This window comes from Coffea arabica, chromosome 4c, assembly GCF_036785885.1.
Source record: "Coffea arabica cultivar ET-39 chromosome 4c, Coffea Arabica ET-39 HiFi, whole genome shotgun sequence".
Taxonomy (NCBI): Eukaryota; Viridiplantae; Streptophyta; class Magnoliopsida; order Gentianales; family Rubiaceae; genus Coffea; species Coffea arabica.
In genome coordinates this window covers 48,355,605-48,374,632 of record NC_092316.1, presented here as the reverse complement: position 1 = coordinate 48,374,632, position 19,028 = coordinate 48,355,605, and the positions used below count along the sequence as shown (strand labels likewise).

The 19,028-nt window shown below is 36.2% G+C and overlaps 1 long non-coding RNA gene across 1 annotated transcript; it reads right to left on the bottom strand.

Moving 5' to 3' along the window:
• Positions 1-8,922: 8,922 nt before the first annotated feature.
• Positions 8,923-18,134, bottom strand: LOC113739246 (uncharacterized). The gene is made up of 3 exons (XR_011812819.1): positions 17,687-18,134; positions 9,830-9,904; positions 8,923-9,040 (listed from the first exon to the last, which is right to left on the bottom strand). It is a non-coding gene; the product is annotated as an uncharacterized lncRNA (long non-coding RNA).
• Positions 18,135-19,028: the final 894 nt, after the last annotated feature.

Here is a 19,028-nt window from a genome sequence, read left to right as displayed (position 1 = left end):
CAACATGCAATGTACTTTCTCCACTAGTGTCTTGTTCATACGCTCTGACACCCCATTCTGCTGTGGTGTTTTTCTAACTGTGAAGTGCTGAACTATGCCACATTCTTGGCCTATCTTCTGGAAAGGATCACTCTTGTATTCTCCACCGTTGTCTGTTCGGAGGATTTTAATCTTTCTTCCTGTCTGGTTTTCAACCCGAGCTTTCCATTTAAGGAAAATCTCTAGCACCTCATCCTTGCTCTTCATAGTAAACACCCAAACTCTTCTGGAAAAATCATCAATAAAAGTAACAAAATAATACCTGCCACCAAGGGATGGAGTCTTGGCAGGTCCCTACACATTTGAGTGCACATAATCCAAAATACCCTTGGTATTATAGATACCAGTGCCAAATTTCACTTTTCTTTGTTTTTCCAGAACACAATGCTCACAAAATTCTAATTTGCAAACTTTCGTACCTTTCAATAATCCTTGTTTGGCAAGATTTTGCAAAGATTTTTCACCAGCATGTCCCAATCGCATGTGCCACAACTTTGTTGCCTCTGCATCTTTCTTGCTACTGGAAGATGTTGTTGCTGCTGCTGTCCCAACAACTATACTACCTTGGTAGTAATACAGATTATTCTTCCTCACACCTTTTAACATCACAAGTGCTCCCGAAATTACTTTAAGAATTCCATCTCGCATTCTCACTGCCAAGCCTTTTGACTCCAAGAGTCCCAAGGAGATGAGATTCCTCTTCAAATTCGGCACGTACCGAACATCCTTCAGGATTCTGGTGGATCCATCATGATTACGTAGCTTGATTGATCCTATCCCAACTGTTTTATATGGATTGTCATTTCCCATGTACACAACTCCACCATCAAGTTCTTCAAATTCAAAGAACCACTTCCGCATGGGAGTCATATGGTAGGTACAAACTGAATCCAAAATTCACTCATCTGGATGGGATGTTAAAAGTGATACAGCCAAAGAGAAATCTGATTCCGCATCACTTTTGCATTCTGCAACATTTACGTCTTGCGGAGCTTTCCCTTTCTTCTTTAACTTTGGACAGTTTTTCTTTCAGTGGCCTTTCTCACGACAGAAAGCACACTCATCTTTGTCAACTCTACTTATCGATTTGAACCTTTCTCTTCTCCCCTTTGATTGGCTTTGTTGACGACCTCTTGCCACTAACGCTTCATCTGCTGCAGCTATTTTATTTTTCTTTTTATCCTACTTTCTCAATTCACGACTATACAAAGCAGAACATACAGCATCTAAAGACACATTTTCCTTCCCATGAACTAACGTAGTTTCCAAATGTTCAACTTCATCTTCATCTTCAAAATTTACATCTAAATTTAACAGGTCTGCTACTAATTGATTAAACATAGTGATATGTTCATTCATAGTAGTACCTGGTTGGTAATCAAATCGGAACAATCGTTTCTTCATTAGGAGTTTATTCTGACCACTCTTCTTCAGAAATTTCCCCTCCAATGCCTTCCACAATTTCCATACAGAAGTCTCGTTCTTGAAAGTATATTTTTGCTCTTTGAATAAACACGATCGAATAGTTCCGCATGCCAACCGATTTATGGTACTCCACTCATTCTCTTCTATGTCATCTAGTTTCTTTTCTTCAATGGCAATGTCAAGACCCTGTTGGAAAAGGGAGTCCATGACTTCGCCTTGCCACATGCCGAAATGGCCAGTACCGTCAAATGTCTCCACCGCCACCTTCAAACTTGACATTGGAATTCTCGACCATGTGGACGAGGAAGCCGATGCCCCAGATATAATTCTTGACGTGGAATTGTCAGATGCCATTACAGATTCAAATGATAGTATTCAATATAACAAATTACAAACAAGCCAAAGGACGAACCTTCGGCTCTGATGCCACTTGTTGGGGAAACCGGGTAATTTTCCACTCAAAATATAACTAGTGATTAAACCGATTCAGTAATTCCCAGCAAAGATCGTTAAAACAATCTCCTTAGGCAGAATTATCAATCCAAATAAATTCCCAGGAAAGGCTGGAGGGGTCATAAGCGGTCCCACTTAAAACCCAGTCTTCTAGACAGAACTTACGTGTACGGTGTATTATCACAACTATACCCGTGTATACATAAATAATACATACACACGAATAAGAAAAATATACTCAAATGAATCGTATAAAACACTACAAATAAATCCGACAAATATAGACAAATATATTGAATACTATATTACTACAGAAAAAAAACTACTAAATAAATGCGGAACAAATAAAAGAGATATGAAAAGAACGCACTCGAAAAATTGATAACGGAGTTCGGCAAATTTTGTCTAATTTTCGAGCACCGCTCAAGCGACCTGCTTTTATAATTTAGGAGAGAAGAAAGAATACAAAGAATTATAAAATCCTTATGGATAATTCTTTGTTGTTCTTGGTACAATTCAATTGGAAGGCTTGAGAGCTATTTATAGCTCTCAAGCAATCCTACAACTTCTAAAACAACCAATGTGGGATTAAGAATTAAACCACCAATTTCAACAATTGTTGGCTTGTAAAAGTAAACAATTGAGGCTTTGAATTCAAGATTTTGAATTCAACAAATCAATTCGTGTGTACGTATTATTTATGTATACACGGGTATAGTTGTGATAATACACCATGCACGTAAGTTTTGTCTAGCAGACTGGGTTTTAAGTGGGACCGCTTGTGACCCCTCCAACCTTTCCTGGAAATTTATTTAGAATAGTAATTCTGCCTAAAGAGATTGTTTCGACGATCTTTCTTGGGAATTACTGAATCGGTTTAGTCACTAGTTATATTTTGAGTGAGAAATTATCCGATTTCCCCAACAAGTGGTATCAGAGCTGAAGGTTCGTCCTTTGGCTTGTTTGTAATTTGTTATATTGAATACTATCATTTGAGTCTGTAATGGCATCTGACAATTCCATATCAAGAATTTTCCCCTCCAATGCGATTGGGGCATTGGCTTCCTCGTCCACATGGTCGAGAATTCCAATGTCAAGTTTGAAGGTGGCGGTGGAGACATTTGACGGTACTGGCCATTTCGGCATGTGGCAAGGCGAAGTCATGGACTCCCTTTTCCAACAGGGTCTTGACATTGCCATTGAAGAAAAGAAATCAGATGACATAGAAGAGAAGGAGTGGAGTACCATAAATCGGTTGGCATGCGGAACTATTCGATCGTGTTTATCCAAAGAGCAAAAATATGCTTTCAAGAACGAGACTTCTGCATGAAAATTGTGGAAGGCATTGGAGGGGAAATTTCTGAAGAAAAGTGGTCAGAATAAACTCCTAATGAAGAAAATATTGTTCCGATTCGATTACCAACCAGGTACTACTATGAATGAACACATCACTATGTTTAATCAATTAGTAGCAGACCTGTTAAATTTAGATGTAAATTTTGAAGATGAAGATTTGGCTTTGATGTTGTTGTCATCCCTTCCTGATGAATTTGAACATTTGGAAACTACGTTATTTCATGGGAAGGAAAATGTGTCTTTAGATGCTGTATGTTCTGCTTTGTATAGTCGTGAATTGAGAAAGCAGGATAAAAAGAAAAAGAAAATAGCTGCAGCAGATGAAGCGTTAGTGGCAAGAGGTCGTCAACAAAGCCAATCAAAGGGGAGAAGAGAAAGGTCCAAATCGATAAGTAGAGTTGCCAAAGATGAGTGTGCTTTCTGTCGTGAGAAAGGGCACTGGAAGAAAGACTGTCCAAAGTTAAAGAAGAAAGGGAAAGCTCCGCAAGACGTAAATGTTGCAGAATGCAAAAGTGATGCGGAATCAGATTTCTCTTTGGCTGTATCACGTTTAACATCCCATCCAGATGAGTGGATTTTGGATTCAACTTATACCTACCATATGACTCCCATGCGGGAGTGGTTCTTTGAATTTGAAGAACTTTATGGTGGATTTGTGTACATGGAAAATGACAATCCATGTAAAACAGTTGGGATAGGATCAATCAAGCTGCGTAATCATGATGGATCCACCAGAATCCTGAAGGATGTTCGGTACGTGCCGAATTTGAAGAGGAATCTCATCTCCTTGGGACTCTTGGAGTCAAAAGGCTTGGAAGTGAGAATGCGAGATGGAATTCTTAAAGTAACTTCAGGAGCACTTTTGATGTTGAAAGGTGTGAGGAACAATAATCTGTATTACTACCAAGGTAGTACAGTTGTTGGGACAGCAGCAGTAGCAACATCTTCCAGTAGCAAGAAAGATGCAGATGCAACAAAGTTGTGGCACATGCGATTGGGAGATGCTGGTGAAAAATCCTTGCAAAATCTTGCCAAACAAGGATTATTGAAAGGTACGAAAGTTTGCAAATTAGAATTTTGTGAGCATTGTGTTCTGGAAAAACAAAGAAAAGTGAAATTTGGCACTGGTATCCATAATACTAAGGGTATTTTGGATTATGTGCACTCAGATGTGTGGGGACCTGCCAAGACTCCATCCCTTGGTGGCAGGTATTATTTTGTCACTTTTATTGATGATTTTTCCAGAAGAGTTTGGGTGTTTACTATGAAGAGCAAGGATGAGATGCTAAAGATTTTCCTTAAATGGAAAGCTCGGGTTGAAAACCAGACAGGAAGAAAGATCAAAATCCTCCGAACAGACAACGGTGGAGAATACAAGAGTGATCCCTTCCAGAAGATATGTCAAGAATGTGGCATAGTTCGGCACTTCATAGTTAGAAAAATACTGCAGCAGAATGGGGTGTCAGAGCATATGAACAAGACACTAGTGGAGAAAGTACGTTGCATGCTATCTAATGCTGGGTTAGGCAGAAAGTTTTGGGTTGAGGCTGTGACATACGCTCAACATCTCGTCAATCGCTTGCCATCATCTGCAATCGGTGGCAAGACTCCATTAGAGGTATGGTCTGGAAAACTTGCAACAGATTATGATTCTTTGCGTATTTTTGGTTCTACTGCATATTATCATGTAAATGAATCAAAATTAAATCCACGTGCAAAGAAGGCTCTCTTTATGGGCTTTAGTGCTGGAGTTAAGGGATACCGGTTATGGTATCTAGAAGCAAAGAAAACCATTATTAGCAGGGATGTTACCTTTGATGAATCTGTCATGTTGAATAAGATAACACAAGATGGGACCAGTGGTACTCCTCAACAGGTGGAGTGTACGCCGAAACAGGTGGAGTTTGAGCAAATAGTGGTGAGTCCAGCAAACAGCACCATCAGTGACTCTCCCATGGCAGAAGAGGAGTCAGATGAGGAAGAAGTTTCAACCCAAGAACCTCAACAGCAGCAAAAGTCAATTGCCGTCAATAGGGCAAGACGAGAAATTCATAAACCTGCTCGTTTTGTTGATATGGTGGCTTATGCACTTCCAGTTATTGATGATGTTCCATCCACATTTTCTGAAGCAGTTCGAAGTACAGAAAATGATAGATGGAAAGATGCGATGGAAGAAGAGATGCAATCTCTTTAGAAGAACAAGACGTGGAAGTTGACACAATTACCGAAGGGCAAGAAGGTAATTGGATGCAAATGGATATTTGCAAAGAAAGAAGGATTTCCTGACAAGATTTATGTTCGCTACAAGGCAAGATTGGTGGCTAAAGGCTATGCTCAGAAGGAGGGAGTTGATTATAATGAGGTATTTTCTTTAGTTGTTAAACATTCCTCTATTAGAATTTTGTTGGCCTTGGTAGCGCAATTGAATTTGGAGCTAGCTCAACTTGATGTGAAGACTGCATTCCTTCACGGTGACTTGAAGGAGGAAATCTATATGTCTCAACCAGATGGATTTAAAGTTGCTGGTAAAGAAAATTGGGTTTGTAAACTAAGCAAATCATTGTACGGATTGAAACAATCACCGAGACAATGGTACAAACGATTTGACCAGTTCATAATGAGTCAGAAGTATACAAGAAGCAAATACGATCACTGTGTATATTTGCGCAAGTTACGAGATAATTCCTACATCTACTTACTCTTGTACGTTGATGATATGCTGATAGCATCAAAGAGCCAAGTTGAAATTGATAAATTGAAGGCTCAGTTGAGTAAAGAGTTCGAGATGAAGGATTTGGGAGAAGCCAAGAAGATTCTCGGCATGGAGATAAGCAGGGATAGAACGAGCGGCAAGCTTTGTCTGACACAGAAGCAGTATTTGAAGAAGGTACTACAACGTTTTGGCATGAATGAAGATTCAAAACCTGTAAGTACTCCGCTTGCTCCTCATTTGAAACTTAGTAGCCTATTATCTCTAAAGACGGATGAAGAGCGAGCATACATGGCGAAAGTCCCGTATGCTAATGCAGTTGGTAGGTTGATGTATGCAATGGTGTGTACGAGACCCGACATTTCACAGGCAGTTAGTGTGGTAAGCAGGTTTATGCATGATCCAGGCAAGGGTCATTGGCAAGCTGTGAAATGGATTCTACGGTATATCCAAAATACCGTAGATGTTGGATTAGTATTTGAGCAGGATAAATCACTTGGTCAATGTGTAGTTGGATATTGTGATTCTGACTATGCAGGCAATTTGGATAAGCAACGTTCTACAACTGACTACTTGTTCACATTTGCCAAGGCGCCTTGGAAGTCTACTTTGCAGTCAACGGTGGCTTTGTCAACAACGGAGGCAGAGTACATGGCGATTACAGAAGCTGTGAAGGAGGCAATTTGGCTTCAAGGATTGCTTGAAAACTTGGGAGTTGGTCAAAAACACATTGATGTGTTTTGTGACAGTCAGAGTGCTATTCACTTAGCAAAGAACCAGGTCTTGCACGCAAGAACGAAGCACATTGATGTTCGCTATTAATTTGTACGGGAAATTCTCGAAGAAGAAGAGATTTTTCTTCAGAAGATTCGGACTACGGAGAATCCTGCAGATATGCTGACTAAGGTGGTTACAAGGTCCAAGTTTGAACATTGTTTAGATTTGGTCAATATCCTGCATATTTGAGTTGGTGCCTGAGGGTGCAAATTTGGAAGCACCACAAGGACCGTTTGTTATTTTTAGGTGGGATTAGAAATCATGCCAAAGTGGAGATTTGTTGAATTCAAAGCCTCAATTGTTTACTTTTACAAGCCAACAATTGTTGAAATTGGTGGCTTAATTCTTAATCCCACATTGGTTACCTTCCAATTGAATTGTACCAAGAACAACAAAGAATTACCCATAAGGATTTTGTAATTCTTTGTATTCTTTCTTCTCTCCTAAATTATAAAAGCAGGTCGCTTGAGCGGTGCTCGGAGATTACGCAAAATTGGCCGAACATATTTGTTGAATTCAAAACCTTGAATTCAAAGCCTCAATTGTTTACTTTTACAAGCCAACAATTGTTGAAATTGGTGGCTTAATTCTTAATCCCACATTGGTTGTTTTAGGAGTTGTAGGATTGCTTGAGAGCTCTCAAGCCTTCCAATTGAATTGTACCAAGAACAACAAAGAATTACCCATAAGGATTTTGTAATTTTTTGTATTCTTTCTTCTCTCCTAAATTATAAAAACAGGTCGCTTGAGCGGTGCTCGGAGATTAGGCAAAATTGGCCAAACTCCGTTATCAATTTTTCGAGTGCGTTCTTTCCATATCTCTTTTATTTGTTCCGCATTTATTTAGTAGTTTCTTTTTCTGTTGTAATATAGTATTCAACATATTTGTCTATATTTGTCGGGTTTATTTGTAGTGTTTTATACGATTCATTTGGGTGTATTTTTCTTATTCGTGTGTATGTATTATTTATGTATACACGGGTATAGTTGTGATAATACACCGTGCACGTAAGTTCTGTCTAGGAGATTGGGTTTTAAGTGGGACCGCTTGTGACCCCTCCAGCCTTTCCTGGGAATTTACTTGGAATGGTAATTCTACCTAAGGAGATTGTTTCGACGATCTTTCCTGAGAATTAGTGAATCGGTTTAATAACTAGTTATATTTTGAGTGGGAAATTACCCGATTTCCCCAACAAGTATTAGTATATATATCAGATGACTTGTATTCAAAATAGTAAACATTAATTGTTAAGATGTTGAAGATGCATCTTCAGCATTCTGTTAAAAACATAATGCATAACTTTGTTGATTGCAATACAAACTACTTAAAAATTTTTTTTTATAAGAATGTATGCTTTGTAATTTGTTTTGATAATTTATGATAATTAAATATATATATATATATATATATAACAAAAATCTACTAGGATAAAGAAATTCTTTAGCAGATTGTTGTCAAAATGCATATAAGAATGGAGGTGTAAGAAAATTGAAATCTAAACATAATAGGGGAGAAAAGAAGAAGAAGAAGAAGCTATGATCATTAGACAATTTTCCTACTATGAGGGCATAATTATTTTTTAACTTTTTGCATACATCTGACTATTAATTATAAGGAAGCAATCTGTACTTGGTACGGATACATCGAATGAATTACTAATAACCCCTAATTATTAGGGAGCAATATATAATTATATTCTCGACAAAAACAAATGGTTTTGTGAAACAAAAGTTTAGGGCAAGGCACTTTGGGCTTTTGTTATCAATTTGAAGTGAAGTCGCAATTGCTTTTTGTTATTAATTTGATTGGAAAAAAAAGTCTTTTTTGGAGTAAAACTTGGGGGAGAGTTGGTAACTGTGCGGTGACGGCAATTACCAAATTGCTAATGTTTAGTTATGACGAATGTGGAAGAAAGGAAAGGTATGAGAAGTAATGGAAGTTACTGGAAATTAAACTTGTGTACTAAAGAATTATAATGCACTCAATTTAAAAAAAAATTACTAAGTAGAATAGAAAGTTAGTCTATAGATGAATAGAAAATAAGAACAGAAAATAAAACAAGCGTATGGATAAAGATTAACATAACCACACCATAACACAAAATAAAGTATTACTTTCAACCGTTGCAATTTCACACAGATTCTAACTGTTGGTAAAGCAACCATAGTGTGTACAATTACTTTGGCATGAAATGTTAGCAATAATTCTTCAAGGGGTATCTTGAATTTTACTTCAACTACAAATTTTCCGTAGTGAATCCTTCTAGATAGTGCGCCCGCCTAGAACAGAAACATTTAGCATAAAATGGTCTCATAAGTTGCATCGCTGAGTACTAGAGTCATGTAAGAAAAGAAGGAATGCTCGTTCTTACACTATCTATTAGATTTCTGTACATTGACCTATCCATTTATTTACTTTTAAAGTACTATAATAGTAGAAAATCATCCAATTATGTTTCTGCTTTTCTTTTGATCTCTAGATCAACATACTAAAAAATAATATTCGTTTGAGATTATTTTGGCATTTCATTACACGAAATATTTGAACATTGAAAAATGGGTCAAATTTTTAATAAAATTTGTAGTGATCAATCAAACTGCAAAACTTGGTCAGCTTCATACAAAATTTATGTATGATATGATTAACCCAGGTGATGAATTTTGTTACGAACAGTGTTGACGTTTGAAAAAATTGCCAAATTAATTTTATTAGGATGTAATAGAGACAAGTTCTCTTCAATGCAACGGAGAAGAGCTCTACGCTTAGTCCGAAATACATAATCATATTCATTAGCGTCAATCAAAACAGAGTTACTAATCAATTTTCACAAAATTTTGTACCTTGATAAATCAATTTCCAAACATAGATATCTTGAGCTCAAAATAAAGCAAGCTTCTAGAAGAAGAGAGATTTAAACAATTTAACAGAAACAATTGTTGGACCAATACACAGTGATTATAACTCACATAATAAAAAGGAAATAGCACATTTGTAAACAATAACAAGAAAATAATTTTACAAATGAACTCATCAAAAAAACAAATTAAGTAGGAGAAGAACAAGCATACCTCCTCAAATAGCCAGAGCAAAATGGGAAGCCGAATAGACGAAGCAGCAGAATGATGAACAATAATAGTTGCATACTAAAGCACAAGAAACCAAAGAATTAGAATCATATTGCAGTTATGCTTGTAACAGGCAGGAAACGATTAAATTTGGTCATGTATCACAATATCGATAGTTAATAATGCAATAACACGATGCTCGATGACTAAATAACGGGACAAATGGTCACTTTTTCATGTCCCTGCATTTCATTCTTCTACAACTCGCATAGTCAATTTGATGACAACATGTGGAATTACTTAATTACCCATACAGGAGGCATATGATAACTTGTGAACAGCAAACTACAAACTCCTTTTTATCTTTGTATAGGATCTCCCTCAAATTGGAAAAGAGAAAAAAGGACTCGTTTATTATTCAGAGAACAGACTACAAGGTGTTTGATAATCTATGAACTACTCAAAATCAGTAAATTCAGTGCTTATTTTATGAAGTTTGGTGGATAATGAAATGAGATAATTTCACATACCTCACCCAGAGTTTATCACAATTACAGGGCCCTCTCCTCAAGTTTCAAAAATAACACTTGTACCACCAATTTTGATATTTCTGGTGACAAGTTACTTACTGCACCAAAGAAACCAATGTATATCCTAAAACACCCCTCCATAGATTTTCTTATAACAAATTAGAAATCGTATATACAACCCCAACCTGCTAATGTTCCAAGTTTTTTTTTAAAAGGTAAATTACACTAACCATCCCTCTAGTTTTAGAAAAAGTTAGGGACCTCAACTATTGCTTTTAGAATTATAGGAACCTCCCCTCTTGTTTGTAGAAAAACATAAAAAACCTCCCCAACTTTTAATTATGAGGAGAAATCAACCAGTTTTGGCCTAAATTCACTTCAATGTAATCCAAAATGCCCTTACAATGACACAAGTAATTAATTTTTTTTTAAAAAAGATGGGTTACAATTTCTTCTCATCAAAGTTTTTGTTTGAAAAGCATTGAGGACACTTAATATTGTGTGTAGAACTTCATCAATTTTTCCTTTTATCTAATGATTAAGAGCTTGTATTTTTAAATGTAGATTTAATTACCTTTTTTATTTCTTTTTATCTATAAACTTGGCATTGAGTTAATGTCTTGATTTTATTGCTTCATATTCATGAATATAGAAGTCGGAAGATCACCGAATTCAAAGCTTTGATGAGTGTATGGTTTTTTTATTTTAATTTATTTTATTATAGGAATAGGTACATATTACATACCTCTTAGTCTCTTACTTTGGTTGGTGAAAGTAATATAGGTCTTCTATTCCCATAAATAAATCTCTCTTTCCTAATTTTTTTCTTCCTTTTAGGAGAGAATTAAAACTTTTTGTTTTAAGAACTATCTTTTGTTTAATGGTAAAGAACATCAACAAGAAACGTAAAAGGTAAATTTTAAAGTCAAAACTATCATAAATGCTAGTTGAGTGAAAGCAATAATAAGGGAGGTTCAACTGTTTAGTTTCTTTTGAACAATTACAAAAATATTACTCCCTCCGTCCCGTTTTGTTAGTTTTGATTTTTTTTCACACAGATTAAGAAAGTGTAATTAATTTGGTTGGAAACATAAATTTAGATTAATAATTGCCTAAAATACCCTTATGCTAATCACGAAGAGTGCCAATTAATATCAGTTACAGCTAATGGGTTAGTATTGGAAAAACTCAATGTATTCAATATAGTGGGTTAGTATTTAATAGCAATGTATTAATAACAAGATATTTAATAAGGGTATTTTAGACAATTTGAAAGATTACTACATTTCTTAATGAAAAAATGGACTACAATCTGGAACGGACGAAAAAGGAAAACAAGACTAACAAAGTGGGACGGAGGGAGTAAGTTTCTTTTAACCAAATTTCTTATAACAAACCAACTGTTTAGTTTCTTTTATTACTCTAACTTTAAAATAGCAACTAAGGTCACACTGTACATGTTACATAGGAAATAAAAAACAAACAATAAAAAAAATCAACTATCATACCAATTGAAGAAGTTTCAACCATAGTAATGAATGCTTCATATTGATAGTAAATAGAATAGCACATAGCTTAATTTTCACGTTTTTCTTTATACTTTGCCTTTATTTTTTTTAAAAAGTTTCTTATTCTTAATTAATATATATTGAACTTTCATTTCATATTTAGTATGCTTTATTTGCTGTCGATTTTTTTTTTTGCTATTATATCATTGATCATTTGCCCCCCAAATTAAAATCATGGGTTCGTCATTGACTGTTATTACTACCTTACTAGCTTTAACAAACAATTGCTTATAAAAAATTAATGATAAAAATCAAAATACAAGCACCCAAATTAAACTTCTAAAAACAATAAAAAATCTCATCCATACGTACATCACAACCTTAACAATCTGATGTTATCTGCATCATAAATTAAACCAACTTTTAGATCCTTGGTCAATATAGGAAGAGACGGTAGGGAGGGAGTTTGTTTGGTTGAAGGTACAGAGTTAACGACAAAGAGAAGAATTATTCTGGAACAACATCGTAACACTTAAGCTCTAGTAGGGCTACAAGAGTACAAGTTCACCAAACTACATGACTCAAGCTCACAAGCAGCTCGGTCAACTACTCAACTTGAGCTTAACATTGATCGAGTTCGACTCGAATTTGAGCTATTCGAAAATACTTACGAGTCAATCTCGAGTATTATATTCTTAAGCTCGTAGGAACAACGAGCCTAATCAAGCTTTTAATACGTACGTACATACATATGTTTATACACACATACACATTATTTTTTATATTTATTATTATGAAATGTCGATTATATTTTTTATTTAAAATTATATGTAAAATATTAATTTTTATTAGATAAGTTCAACTAGACTCGAATAGGCTTAATTGAGCTTGGTTAGACTGCATTAAGCTCAAGCTCAAGTAAGATAAATTGAAGTTGAGCTCGACTTCTAAAAGCTTGACAAGCTCAACTCTATTAGAATGCACTCCTAAGCCCTAGTTGATTTTTGTCAAGTTCTTGAGGTAGCTTGTGTAGCTGTCAAGAAGGGTCACAAGGAAAAGTAATAGATGTGATTTGGGAAGGCTTTTTGATTTATGGTGCTATGAAATTTGGGCCAAGGGCCAGGTGGTGCTGGCAGCATAGAGAATTGAGAGAGAAGATTGGAGAAAGCTCCAAGTCAATGGTAGCAGTGTCAGTTGATGAAACATTTAAAAAAAAAAAAAGAGATGGCCAAGAAGAAGTTGTTCGGAGATTTGAAATGATAGAGAACAAAAAATAGGGGTTCAAATACGGTAGAAGAAACTCTTTATTCTTTATATTTTAAGGCAGTGTGTTTGAATAGTAAAATTATTCTAAATATGTTTTTCTTATTTTACAAGCACAATTTTTAATCAATTTTTTTTTATCTTTTCATTGCCTTTTTATCTCACATACATCATATTACAAAATCTGTTTCAATAATTATTATTAATAATAATTCAAATAATCTCCTATCTAAACACTAGTAATTCTTTTTCTATTAAGCACATTTGTAATGAAATCCTCTTAAAGCCAAATCCTCCTAAAGCACATTTGCCTCAATTTATCACCTCTACCTCAATTGTATTAATTCCAAAAAAGCCAAATCCTCAGGACTTTTCTCATTATAGGCCAATCAGTCTATGTAACTTCTTCAATAAGTTGTTATCCAGGATCTTAGCTGATAGACTGGCTTCTCTATTGCCCAAAATTATTTCGCCCCAGCAGACAGGCTTTGTGAAGGGCCGTAATATAACAGACAACTTTTTGCTAGCACAGGAGGTTGTGTCGGGTATTGGGAAAAAGACTAGGGGTGGTAATGTGGTCATGAAGTTGGATATGTCTAAGGCATATGACCGAGTGACATGGGATCATATCATTGGTGTTCTCAGGAAATTTGGCTTTGGAGAAAGATTCATTGATTTGGTTTGGCGCTTGATCTCCAATGTCTGGTTTTCTATCATTATAAATGGGGCATCGCATGGTTTCTTTAAATCTACACGAGGCCTACGTCAGGGTGATCCATTATCGCCTGCTTTATTCATTATAGGAGCTGAGGTGTTATCTAGAGGATTAAATAATCTTGCCATGCAATCGGGGTTTGTGGGTTTCAAAGTCCCCTTTGCATGTCCTACTATAACTCATTTGGCTTTTGCGGATGATATTCTAATTTTTACAAATGGATCTTCTTATTCTCTAAAGCTTATCATGCAGGTGCTAGATGCGTATCAAAGGTGTTCTGGACAATTGATAAATGTGCTAAAAAGTTGTTACTTAGTACATCCCTCGATACCACCGGCAAGAAGAAGGGTGATTGAACGTATCACCAAATTTATTTATCAACCATTTCCGATACGTTATTTGGGATTTCCCCTCTATTTTGGCAGATGTAAATCATCATATTTTGGGGAAGTTTGCCAATCTATCCTAGGGAGAATAAGGTCATGGAAATCAAGGATGCTTTCTCTTGGAGGCAAAATAGTTCTAATCAAACATGTGTTGGCAACGATGCCAGTACACCTGTTGTCAGCAGCGGTTATCCCGGGTAAGGTTTTTAGAACTATAGAAAAAGCCTTCTCGACCTTCCTATGGGGGTCATCCTCTGAGGAGTCAAAATTTCACTGGATACGGTGGTCTCAGATGTGCTATCCGGTAGATGAGGGAGGAGTTGGTTTCCGGAGGTTACAGGACATCTACACAGCATTCTCATTCAAGCTTTGGTGGAACTTCATAAAGGGATGCTCGTTGTGGGTTTCATTCATGAAAGCTAAGTACTGTAGACTACTACATCCTTGTCAGGTTGAAATCAGGTCATTGGACTCCGCAATCTGGAGAAGGATGGTCAATGTAAGTCGACAAGTGGAGCTATCTATGCTATGGGATATCAAGAATGGAGCTTGTCATTTTTGGTACGACAATTGGTTGGGAGGGGGTGCCTTGTTTCTCCGTACGACAGTTGTCTCTAATTTGTCGTTTGGTGATTTTATCATCAATGGACACTGGGAAGTGAGTAGATTATATCAGACATTGCCGACGGATCTGGTTCCCTCCATTTTAGAGCATCCAGTCCCGGAAGACTGGGGTGAAGTTGAAGTCTTTTGGATGTCCACAACATCTGGAATCTTCTCTCTAGCTTCGGCATTTCGGGATATTAGGCAAGCACGAAACAAGTCTATGGTTTTTGATAGCATTTGGTATCCTCAGATTCCACTCAAAATTTCATTCTTCATGTTAAGATTGTTGCTGCACAGGCTGCCTTTACCGGATAGGTTACGTAAACTTGGTTTACATTTACCATCAAAGTGTTTCTGCTGCGATTCCGCATCTGAGGAGTCAATTGAACATTTATTTTCCAAAGGCCATATAGCTTCAACAGTTTGGAATTATTTTGGAGCTTCATGTGGATTGACTTTTCCAGGCTCTTCTTTACGCTCCTGTATAGTGGGTTGGTGGTTGCACTCATATGATTCAGAGATACAGCGACTCATTGGACGCATTCTTCCCAGTATAGTATGTTGGCAAATTTGGAAAGCAAGAAATAAAGCATTATTTGAGGATGTCCATATGAGATCTCCCGCCATTTGTCTTGCCATTTCCTTGGAAATCCAGACCATTGTGGAAATTCATTTCAAACAAGTTTTCAAGGCTCATTCATTCTACCATTTGTATGATTGGCCGTATTCATCTCACACTTATGTCACGTACAAACTTGTTCGTTGGGAACCAAAGGAAACTGGTCGGTTTACTCTAAATACCGATGGCTGTTCTAAGGGTAATCCAGGACTGGGTGGAGGAGGTGGGGTTCTTCGGGATTCACATGGTATTCCTTTGATTGGTTTTTCGGCATATCTTGGAGAAACTACATGTCTAAGTGCAGAGGCCCGGGCTCTTCTTATTGGCATTCAAACATGCATACATAGGGGTTTTGAGAATCTCTATATTCAATCGGATTCTTTGGTATTAATTGGAATTCTTCAGAAACGTATTCACTGCCCTTGGAAGATTCGACGAGAGATTAGGCAGATTTGGCAATTCGTGGAAGATCCTGATCGCTTTTCACATTGTTATAGAGAAGCTAACACAGTCGCTGATGCATTGTCCAATGTGGGCGTCTCTCATCCAGAGCATCAACTCAAGTTATACGACTCCTTCCACTTGTTTCCAATTATGGCCCGTGGAGCAATTCGCCTTGACAGATTAGGGATGCCTTCAATTCGGAAAATTAAGCGTATGAAGGGCTGAGGATAAAGGAGAATTTGAGATATTTTGCCTTTCAACTAAGCACCAAACATTTCTGGTTCATTTGTTGTCTTTATAATCCAATCCTGTACTTCAAAATGATGTTTCTTTGAGTGTAACTTTTATTCTCATCAATAAAAGACTACAAATTTGAAATAAAAAAAAAAGAAAAAAGAAAAAAAAAAGAAATCCTCCTAAAGCCACTAATAATGTGCATGTAAAACTATAAGAATTAATTTATGCACTTTTAGGGTTAGATGCATGACAATTAATCTATATTTCAATTTGAAATCTAAATTTTACATATGTATCATATATCTAACCATAATAGTATATGCATTGTTAGTATAAAATTTACTCAAACTATAAATAAAAGTTTCATCTCTTAATTTATTGGCCTTGTTTTCAACTGATTCTGTACAATTGATTTTAGGTTTTGATTTTTGAAAAGTTATGTGGCTATGTTTTCAAAACCTAATTTTAGATTTTTTAGATCTAAAAAAGTTGAAAATAAAAAATATGTCTTGAGGTGCTTTTGGATTTTGATTATAGCTAGCCTATTTTTTGATGAGAAAAAAATTACCTTCAAATTTCAACATTATTACTGAACTACCTAAAGATTAGATGACCTTTTTTCTTTTAATGTATTACATCTCTCTATCATCTCGAGAACATCTAATAAAATTGGAACGCCTTTCTATCTCCCTCTTATTCTCTTCCCACTTTCAAATGTCCCTATTCTTTTTCTCATCCAATATTAAACTTCATTAAAAAAATAATTAAGTAAACAAAAATTTAATAAATTAGCACAAAAAATTCATTTATATATAGCATATAATATAATTTGGTCATCTTTTTGTCAATATTAATTTTACAAAACAATATTAATCCAAAGTTCATTTATGTAGAATGTAAAGGTAATTTAGTCCTAATCTAAATTGAGAGGTATAACTTCCCTACCATGTACATTTTGAAAATTTTTAATAACAGGTCGAGATCTATGCCTAATCATTTCTTAATGGTTTCCTTTATAAAAAAAAAAAAAAAAAGTAATTTGGTCATCTGATTCAGACTCTTGAACTCATGCAGTAATGGTTATCCAAAATTAACACGCCTGTGCAGTTTCACACACACACACACAAACTCTCTGTCTCTCTCTCTCTCCTCATAAATACTCGGTAAAAACACATGTTTTCCGCATTATCATGTGGATCCAGGCCTCATAAGTTGTGCCCGCACAATTTGGTGCAAGTTTGCTCTTGACATAAATCAGCAGTAGTTCGATGTACATCATTTAAGGTATTTAAAAGTCGGAGTTTGATGTAAATAAATTGGATTTGGATGTAAATAGGTTGGATTCGAGCTCAATTTGGAACATGATTTCTCACAAACTCAAGAACATAAAGATCAATCATTTTTTCCATCAAATTTAAACGTGATCAGGCTTCCAATTCCAACCAAAACCAACCCAGAAGGAAAGAGATTATACTACACGAAAACCAATTAACACACAATTTTTTCATCATAATAGTAGATAAATAGAGAAGCAAGGGTTAAGTGCCTTTACAGAGTGCTTCAAGGAGCTTTCAAAAGGTGACGGTGGTGGTGGATTCCGGCAACATTGCTTCCCTGCAACTCGACCCTGCGGTTTTTTCTTCTGTCCTTTTTTTCTCCCTTTAATGTTCCCTCGTCGAATTTGGAGGAGCTTGGGTTTGGATATGGTAAGTTTGAAGCTAATGATCATGGTGTTTAGGGCGGTTGAAATTCTTGAAGACGATGGATATTCATGGTTTTTTGTGAGAGCATTGGGGATGATGATTGCCAGATGGCATTGAGATTTTTGCTAGTTGGTGAGTCGCGGGTTGGAGAAATGGCGTAGGAGGTCCCTAGCTCCTGTATTCCAAGGGAGAAAAGGATGGTTCTGGTTTTCGGGACTTTTTCAGGATGATGATGCTGTTGGATGGCGGAGTGATAACGCGTCTTTTGTAACCGTCCCTTTTGCTAGCTGGATGGATGAAAAGGGTTAAGGAGGAGGACAATGCAGCTAACGTCCTTAACCTTTTTTTTTTTTTTTTTTTTTTAATAATTTGGGCCTTTGTGAAACTTGACTTGAAGCCCCACGTGAATGGGCTGGTGGTTGGCGCCTCTTCCTCGGGATCGTCAGGTCCTGAGGTCGAACCTCCGCAGCACCATCGGCTTCTCCATGCATCTAAGGTGCTAGATCTGGTGGGGGCGCTGGGTCGGGCCGAAGTGGGATTAGTCGAGCCGCCTTTACGAACTTGACCCGGACACCCACTCCGTCGACAGAAAAAAAAGAAGTGAAACTTGACTTGAAAAAAAGTGCAATTTGGGCGGGGCTCTGTACAACAGTCCAGGGGATTAGTCTGGTAATGACCGGGATACCTGACCCAAAAAAAAACTGGATTGGGGATAAAAAAAAAAAAAATAGATCGGAATCATTGCAGAAGAAAATAAAGTAACACAAATTTCCATTAAAACTGGACAATGATTAAAAAGAAACACTGTAAATTATGTAAACCTTTATCTAAGAGGAAGCATCTCTTGAGCACTCGTTAAATGTGGTTTTAAGTGAATTCTTTAAAAATTAAATTCAAATAGAAAAAGTGTATAAATATAGAAAGGAATAAATGAATTTGAGTTTGTACCTTTAAATGGAAATTTCAAGGTAATTTAAATGCATTTACATGTGTTCATTCTAACAAGTCATCCTAACTTGAGCTAGGTTTTCAAAATGAGAGCGTGCGAGTTTTGTTAACAACTCCAATTATAGCAAATATAGCCGTAGAAATTTTTATTCTCTGATAATTTCTATTATTTACCAGATCTGCGAAAAATAAAATAAGCACTACTTGAGTTCACTCTAAATTTATACCAAAAATTCGAAGTTT